Here is a 9,501-nt window from a genome sequence, read left to right on the forward strand (position 1 = left end):
TTCAAGGGATAGTCCAACCTGTCTCCCTTCCTAAGAATCTGGAAACTTTCGGGTTGGGGTTCAAACCAACCGCAGCAGACAGGAAGCAAGCGCGAAAAATGAAGAAGAAGGTCTGGTTTCTGCCTAAACCAGTGCCACGCCTCTCAAGGTCTTTTGTTAAAGCTAGTGCCAAGGGGTCAGCGATCCCAAAGATTCGAGGACCTTTGATCGGTATAAATGAAGACCTCAATCAGAGTTTTGAGAGGCTATTTGCGGATGTCAGTATGGTGGAAGCTGGAGAAGGTTCCAGCAGAGCAGAGATACAATTTGTGGGGCCTGAGGCCAAGATCAACAATTGGACGGTTACTCCTCTTCCTGTCCGAGGGGAGTCTTGGTAGTAGGCTTTGATTAATGTTTTGTTTGTTTGTTTGTTTGATCGGATTATTCAAGGGTGTAATCCCAACTTTACTTTCGTTTTGTAAAAGTGTGAACCCTTTTTATCCTGCGAATTTAATAAAGTTCTTTTCTTTTGTCCCGTTTTAATTTCTTGTTTTGTTCTTTTTCTTTCTGAACAGTTCTCTTTTTACTGGTCCTAATGACATGGCATGCACAGCGGATCTTCGACCTAGTCTAATAAATCAATCTGAATCTGACTCAATGATACAAGAGGTCTTTTGTGATGATGAATCCGAATGTGACGAAGGGGAAGCCTTCGAAGAAATAAACCGAGAACTGTGCCAATTTGAAGAGAAACCCAAGCCTAACCTAAACGACACTGAGGCTGTGAACCTAGGAGACGCTGATATCATCCAAGAGACCAAAATTAGCATCCACATTGAGCCAAATGTCAAAGCAGAATTGATCGAAACTCTCAGGGAATTCAAAGATGTTTTTGCATGGTCATATGATGATATGCCTGGATTGAGCACCGATTTAGTGGTTCACAAATTGCCCACTGACCCGGCATACCCTCCGGTCAAGCAAAAACTAAGGAAATTTAAAACAGAAATGAGTGTAAAGATCAAAGAAGAAGTGATTAAGCAATTACAATCGAAGGTCATTCGGGTCACTCGGTATCCCGAGTGGCTGGCCAATGTGGTACCAGTCCCAAAGAAGGATGGAAAAATCAGGGTGTGCGTCGACTACCGCAACCTCAACAAAGCAAGTCCCAAGGACAATTTCCCGTTACCCAACATTCATATCCTGATCGATAATTGCGCTGGGCGCGAGATCGGATCTTTTGTGGATTGCTATGCGGGTTATCATCAGATCCTAATGGACGAAGAGGATGCTGAGAAGACAGCGTTTATTACGCCATGGGGAACCTACTGCTATCGGGTAATGCCGTTCGGTTTAAAGAACGCTGGGGCAACGTACATGCGAGCAATGACTGCTGTGTTTCATGACATGATACACAAAGAAATAGAAGTGTACGTCGATGATGTGATCATCAAATCTTGGCGTCAGGAGGACCATGTAGCAGACCTAAGGAGATTTTTCCAAAGACTCCGAAGGTATGATATCAAGCTTAACCCGGCCAAATGCGCATTCGGGGTTCCATCAGGAAAGTTGCTAGGATTCATCGTCAGTCGACGGGGGATTGAGTTAGACCCATCCAAAATTGAATCCATCCGAGACTTGCCACCGCCAAGGAACAAAACAGAGGTAATGAGTTTGCTGGGTAGACTCAATTACATCAGCAGGTTCATCGCTCAACTCACAGCAACTTGTGAACCCATATTTCGGCTACTGAGAAAGGATGCTGCAGTAGGTTGGACGACAGAGTGTCAGGAGGCTTTCGACCAAATCAAAGGGTATCTATCTAATCCACCCGTATTGGTCCCGCCTAAGCCCGGGAAGCCCCTAATCCTTTACCTGACGGTCTTGGAAAATTCATTTGGTTGTGTACTGGGGCAACATGATGACACAGGGAGGAAGGAGCAGGCCATCTACTATCTTAGCAAGAAATTCACAGTGCATGAGGTCAAGTACACTCAACTCGAGAAAACATGTTGCGCCCTAACTTGGGTAGCTCAGAAGTTGAAACACTACCTGTCTTCATATACTACTTATCTCATATCCCGCTTGGACCCATTGAAGTATATCTTTCAGAAACCTATGCCCACGGGGAGGTTGGCAAAATGGCAAATTCTGCTCACAGAGTTTGATATCATCTATGTGACGAGGACGGCCATGAAAGCCCAGGCGCTGGCAGACCATTTGGCAGAGAATCCCGTTGATGAAAAATACGAGCCTTTAAGAACGTATTTTCCTGACGAAGAGGTGATGCATACAAATGAGTTGGAATTACCCGAGGAACCGGGTTGGAAGCTTTTCTTTGATGGAGCGGCAAACGCAAAAGGGGTTGGAATAGGGGCAGTACTCATTTCTGAAACAGGACGGCATTATCCTGTTACGGCCCAACTGCGCTTCTACTGCACTAACAATATGGCCGAATATGAGGCTTGCATTCTGGGTCTGCGCTTGGCTGCTGACATGGATGTCCAAGACGTCTTGGTCTTGGGAGACTCGGACCTCTTGGTACATCAAATTCAGGGTGAATGGGAAACACGAGATCTAAAGCTCATACCATACCGACAATGCTTGCATGATCTGAGCAAGCAATTTCGATCGGTAAAGTTCAAACACATCCCGAGAGTTCACAATGAGGTTGCGGATGCCTTAGCCACCTTAGCATCAATGCTGCACCACCCTGACAAAATGTATGTTGATCCTCTGCACATCCAAGTCCGTGATCAGCACGCCTACTGCAATGCCATAGAAGAAGAAGCAGATGGCGAACCATGGTTTCATGATATCAAGGAATACCTCAGAATGGGGATATATCCAGAACATGCCTCGGGAGACCAAAAAAGAGCCCTTCGGCGTTTGTCGAATGGTTTCTTCCTCAGTGGAGGAGTATTGTACAAAAGAACCCCGGATTTGGGATTGTTGAGATGCGTAGATGCCAGTCAAGCAATGACGGTCATGGAAGAGGTACATGCGGGAGTTTGCGGACCACACATGAGCGGATATGTATTGGCGAGAAAGATCCTTCGAACAGGGTGTTATTGGCTCACCATGGAACGCGACTGTATCACTTTTGTGAGGAAATGCCATCAGTGCCAGATACACGGAGATTTGATTCATTCTCCGCCAACAGAGTTACATACGATGTCAGCACCTTGGCCGTTTGTGGCCTGGGGCATGGATGTCATTGGGCCCATCGAGCCAGCAGCGTCCAACGGTCACAGGTTCATTCTAGTGACCATTGATTACTTCACCAAATGGGTTGAGGCTAAAACCTTCAAGTCGGTAACCAAGAAGGCAGTGGTGGACTTTGTTCACTCCCATATCATCTGCAGATTTGGGATCCCAAAAGTGATCATCACGGATAACGGTGCGAATCTTAATAGCAGCCTGATGAAAGAGGTATGCCAACAATTCAAGATTACACACCGCAATTCCACCCCATATCGTCCTAAGGCAAATGGAGCAGTCGAAGCAGCCAATAAGAATATCAAGAAGATACTGCGAAAAATGGTAGAAGGGTCCAGACAGTGGCACGAGAAATTGCCCTTTGCTTTGTTGGGTTACCGCACTACCGTCCGGACTTCCATAGGCACAACTCCTTATTTGTTGGTATATGGGACTGAGGCCGTGATACCAGCGGAGGTCGAAATTCCGTCCCTCCGAATTGTCGCTGAAGCCGGGATTGGTGATGATGAATGGGTCAAAGCTCGATTGGAACAGTTGAGCCTGATAGATGAGAAAAGATTGGCAGCAGTGTGCCATGGTCAGCTGTACCAGAAGAGAATGGCAAGATCGTATAATAAAAAGGTGCGCCCCAGGAAGTTTGAAGTAGGGCAGCAGGTATTAAAGAAGATCCTCCCACATCAGGTCGAGGCAAAAGGCAAATTCGCCCCAAATTGGCAAGGGCCTTATGTCGTGACCAGAATATTGTCCAACGGTGCTTTGTGTTTGACAGATGTCGAGGGTAGATGTGTCGACATGGCTATCAATTCAGATGCAGTCAAGAGATATTATGCGTAATTTCTTTAATTACGGCAATTTTTGGTTTATTTGTTTGTATTTGGCATTTGATGGATAATGAGATGACGGAGGCAATTCTTTCTTCTATCCAAACACTGTTTAACCCTTGCTTCCCCCTTTGAGCCTTAAGTAATTCCTTCATACCCCTCTTTTGGAATCACTAATGGAAAGGACATGAAAAAAAAATGAAAAAAAAAAAAAAGAAGAAGAAGAAAAAGAAGATAAAATCATAAGAAATATAAAACCGTGGGAACTACGTTTGACCTGATTCCTCAAAGAGGATACGTAGGCGCCTCACGGCTCGGTCATAGTATGCATCATAATGAATATAGGATGCATAAGGTACATAGCGTGCATAATAGGCACAGCGTGCGTAACGCACATAACGCAACATAAGTGTAAAAAATAAATTCCCCAAGCAAGAAAACTGGGGCAGAGGTTATGTTTTAAAATCCAACAAAGGTTTGATTCCAAAAGTTGTAGCACATCACCCATCCGATTATTTTCATTTTTCATAGCCTTTCTTTAACTCCGCACCAAAACCAACATCAACGTCCAAAAGACCTCCCGATCAATGTTCAAGAGATGTCGAGTCAGGCGAATAAGACCGAGAATAGTACACCAATCCCCAGCAAAGAAAAGGATCATAAGACTGGGAATGAGTTGATAGTCAAAAGAATCCCCGGAAGAGAGGGTCGCACCAACAACACCCCGGATCCTCGAAAGAAATAAAATGAGAGAGTCTTATCGGTGAAAACCTTCACAGGCACCGAGAGGCGATGTAAGATGAGGGGTATGAAATGAGAGAGTCTTATTGGTGAAAACCTTCACAGGCACCATAAGGCGCCGGGAGATGAGAGAAAAGAGAGAGTCTCATTAGTGAAAACCCCTCGAAGGGCACTATGAGGCGACAAGACAGATCGGCGAAGCTACCACATTCGCAACAAGATGAACATCCATTTATCATCCCCAGCAAGTCAGACCGTCGGACAAATCGATTGATACAAATAGACTAGGTCGGGAATCTACGGCGCATGTCATGATCACGGGGACCAGTTGTGTCATCCAGATAAGTTCTTTTGATTGTCTCCTCCCACAAAATATTGGTTCAGAAAGATTTTCTCTTTTCCATATCTTTATTTCTTTTCCTAAAATGTGTCTTTAAAGGATTTGTCGAAGCTTACTACCAGAAACCGAAGGGGAATTCACCCAATGCAGGGTAATACAAACAGTCTTAAAAGACCGGCCCCAGGCAATGCAGGGATTGTGCCCGGAAATTTTGGAAGAAGTAAGCTCCAAAAGGGAGTGGTTTCGGGAGTTAGAAGCAGACTCCCACATCATGTGTTTAAAGAGAAAGCAGAAAAGGGGATAAATTGAAAACCAATCCCCAGCAGGCTAGAGACCCCCAACAGGCAACTTTGCCTGCCAACCAATTATGGGGACAAAGAGCAAGAAAAGGGGAAGAGAGAAAAATTGCTCGCCAGGAAGGCACCCTATACCACCACGATTAAAACTGACTAAATCCTTTTGTCTTTTGCAGGAGAGCAAAGAATTGATGACGGCAACAAGATGCAATGCCATGGAAGTTACCAAAAACCGGGGCAGAAAATTTTCTGCCGATTGTCGAAAATTTTCTCGGAAGAACGGGGAAACAATTTCAATACATTTAAGTTCTAGGTCGCCCACCAGTATAATGCGGGAATACATTTAAGTTCTAGGTCGCCCACCAGTATAATGCGGGAATACATTTAAGTTCTAGGTCGCCCACCAGTATAATGCGGGAATACATTTTAAGTTCTAGGTCGCCCACCAGTATAATGCGGGAATACATTTAAGTTCTAGGTCGCCCACCAGTATAATGCGGGAATACATTTTAAGTTCTAGGTCGCCCACCAGTATAATGCGGGAATACATTTAAGTTCTAGGTCGCCCACTAGTATAATGCGGGAATACATTTAAGTTCTAGGTCGCCCACCAGTATAATGCGGGAATACATTTTAAGTTCTAGGTCGCCCACCAGTATAATGCGGGAATACATTTAAGTTCTAGGTCGCCCACCAGTATAATGCGGGAATACATTTAAGTTCTAGGTCGCCCACCAGTATAATGCGGGAATACATTTTAAGTTCTAGGTCGCCCACCAGTATAATGCGGGAATACATTTAAGTTCTAGGTCGCCCACCAGTATAATGCGGGAATACATTTAAGTTCTAGGTCGCCCACCAGTATAATGCGGGAATACGTTTAAGTTCTAGGTCGCCCACCAGTATAATGCGGGAATACATTTTAAGTTCTAGGTCGCCCACCAGTATAATGCGGGAATACATTTAAGTTCTAGGTCGCCCACCAGTATAATGCGGGAATACATTTAAGTTCTAGGTCGCCCACCAGTATAATGCGGGAATACATTTTAAGTTCTAGGTCGCCCACCAGTATAATGCGGGAATACTTTTAAGTTCTAGGTCGCCCACCAGTATAATGCGGGAATACATTTAAGTTCTAGGTCGCCCACCAGTATAATGCGGGAATACATTTTAAGTTCTAGGTCGCCCACCAGTATAATGCGGGAATACATTTTAAGTTCTAGGTCGCCCACCAGTATAATGCGGGAATACATTTAAGTTCTAGATTTTGGAATCAGTCACCCCACCTGAAGACAGAAGGTTACAACAGAGATCCCCAAACGGGAAATAATAAAATCCCCAGCACCAAGAAGCAGACAACTGCAAAAGCAAGCGCACATTCAAAGGGAAGAAGGAACGCGTCTCAAAAGAGGCAGTTTGAGAACGCTATGGCATGCCCAACATAACAATTCTGATGAAAAGCCATACCACTGAGGAAACCATTGAAAGATTTAAAGAAGAAAGTCGTATCCCCAGCGGGTCAAGCAAAGTGATGAAAACTGGCATTCAAACGTCAGCAAAGGACCAACATCATCTCCCAAAGGCACAAGATAAAGGCATCGGAGGAAAGCGATAGCCGACAAGAAAGCAAGGCAACAAGAACAAGTCGAAGATGGATGAGACTTCAGGATCCTCAGTTTAGCTTAGCTTCTTGTTTTTCCTTTTAGAGCAATGTAATAGGGAGATCGGTTGAGCAGTAGCATACAACAGCGCGCAACAACAGCAAGCAATACAGTCACATGGTAGTCCCAGCTACCAAAATTTCCCGAACTACATTGACCTGATTCCTGTTCAGCCCAGGATATGTAGGAAACCTCTGAAGCAAAGGTTCGGTCAAATCTTTTTCAAAAAATGCTTCACACGGAGTATTCGGACGGGCAAAAATCGCTCGCTTTATCTTTGCGCGAAAACCCTTCGTGTCTTCGTGCAAAGAGGGGCAGCTGTAAGCACGTGATTTTTGCTTCACGGACAATCGCTCCAAAAGAAAATAAAAACAGTGGCAAAAGGCTTCGCTGTACAAATTTTCGATCTTTCCGTGACGTGTGTTGTTAGTCGTTTGTGAGTCTGTCCATTTTGCATCTAGTCATTATCAAACAAAAATACGAAAAATATATGTGGCGTTAAAAGAAAATTCAAAAAATATATAAATATATGTGCATCGTCCGTCTTAGGTTGTGATTTAACTTACTTGGTATGATAATTATGTTGAAATGCCATAATGTTATTTGTTTTAATTTCATTTTTTTTTTTTTTTATTTTATTAGTTATTTTTATTTTTCTTTAAAGTTGGAAAACAAAAGAAAGTTGAAATCAATTTGGGCCCAGAAAAAATAAGACAAAACAGGCCCAAACCAACGATCTGACCCGGTCCAGACCAGGCCTGCCCAGGAACCTCCTGAAACGACGTCGTTTCAGGCAAATCAATCTGAGCCGTCCGTCCTAGCCGATCCAACGGCTCAGGACCTCTTTCAGCAACCCGTTTTTAAACCCGACCCAATAACCGGTTTGACCCAATCCCCCACTTAAACCAAACGACCCCGTTTAACTACAAAACGACCCCGTCCCATTTCTCAACATCAGATCTAAGCCGTTGAGATCATCTGATCTAACGGCTCAGATCCGATCAACCTCACCATATATAAACCTTCCCTTACACCCCACGCCCCCTATCCGAACCCCACCCCTCACTCGTCTCCTTCCCTGAACCCTGAAACCCCCAAACCCTAGCAGCCGCCCTAGTCTCCTTCGCCATTAAAGCCGGCGGCACGAACGCCGGTGACCACCCCCTGAACACCCTAAGACCCCCTCACTCCCCTGAACATGAATCCACTAACCACGAACCTCGAATCATCTCCTATCGTCTCGAATCTGGATTTGAAGATTCGAGACAAAACTCGATCTACACCAAACCTCACCATCTTTGTACCAGACACTCCCCTGACCTTCCTCGTGACCAAACCAAACTCGGTTTGGTCCGAATCTACCCACAACTCCCAAAAATCCAGATCTGGATATCCAGACTTTAGAGCACATGCACTTGGGGAATCCGGCCGGTTTGGACATAGGTTTGAGGTCTAATAGACCTTAATCAAGGTGTTCTCATGTGAGAACACCCTGATTAAAGTTTGTTCGGCCTCAAAAGTTCGAAGTCGAGTTTTGATTTGGGTCCGTTTGATTTCAAACTTTTTCAGTAAGTGTCCTTTTCTCTTTGTTTGGTTTTGATTAAGTGGTCAGCATGTTTCGTTGTGTTTGTTTGTTATTTCTGTTATTTTCATCCGGATTTCTTTCTTCCCTGTAAAGGCCTTTTTATTTGGTCGATTGTATTCTGTGTATGACTCTGAATGTACTCTGTGAGTAAACATGATCGTCGATTAGTTTAATCGTCAGATAAGTTGACTCATATAGGCCCCCAGTAATTGAACAAAAATTGTCCGATGCCCTTTAGGTCCCTAAATGTATTGTTTATGTGAGCGATCGATTATTACCTGCTATAATTAGTATAGTCGACTCGATAAATGTCGTCGATTAGTTTTCTATAACTAATGAATCGAAGGAGCTAGTATTCTCACATAACTAATTGAACTCGGACACTGGCTGGATGACCTAGTAATGTTTGAAATGGTCTGTTGGCATTATAAAAATGACTAAAAAGGTTCAGTCTAGGCAGTCCTGAGTTCGAGCTTTCATCAGTGCAAAAATGCCCTAATGCTGCAATAGGCAGGGGCAGTAATAATCAAGGTTGACAGGGGTATTCTGGGGTGTTAAAAGAACAGAAATAATTAGTTTAAATGAGCTGACAAGTAGGGTACTAATTTGGGATTAAACTAATACCAATGGGGAACAAGACACAAGGGTATGGGGCTTAAAATGAATAAACAAATGAGCCCATAATTCTGGATTAAACAAAAAATCAGGCGTGGGGAATAAAGGGGGGCTGACACCAAAAAATGCTGAGGCATGGGGCTTAAAGGGGTATGGGCAGGCTGCAAGTTGCAGCAAAAAGGGCAGCCTAGCTGCACTGAGTCATTTGGCTTATAAATAGGCCATTTGATAACTTAAAGGCTGG

The sequence above is a fragment of the Nicotiana sylvestris genome, chromosome 8 (assembly GCF_000393655.2).
Source record: "Nicotiana sylvestris chromosome 8, ASM39365v2, whole genome shotgun sequence".
Taxonomy (NCBI): domain Eukaryota; kingdom Viridiplantae; phylum Streptophyta; class Magnoliopsida; order Solanales; family Solanaceae; genus Nicotiana; species Nicotiana sylvestris.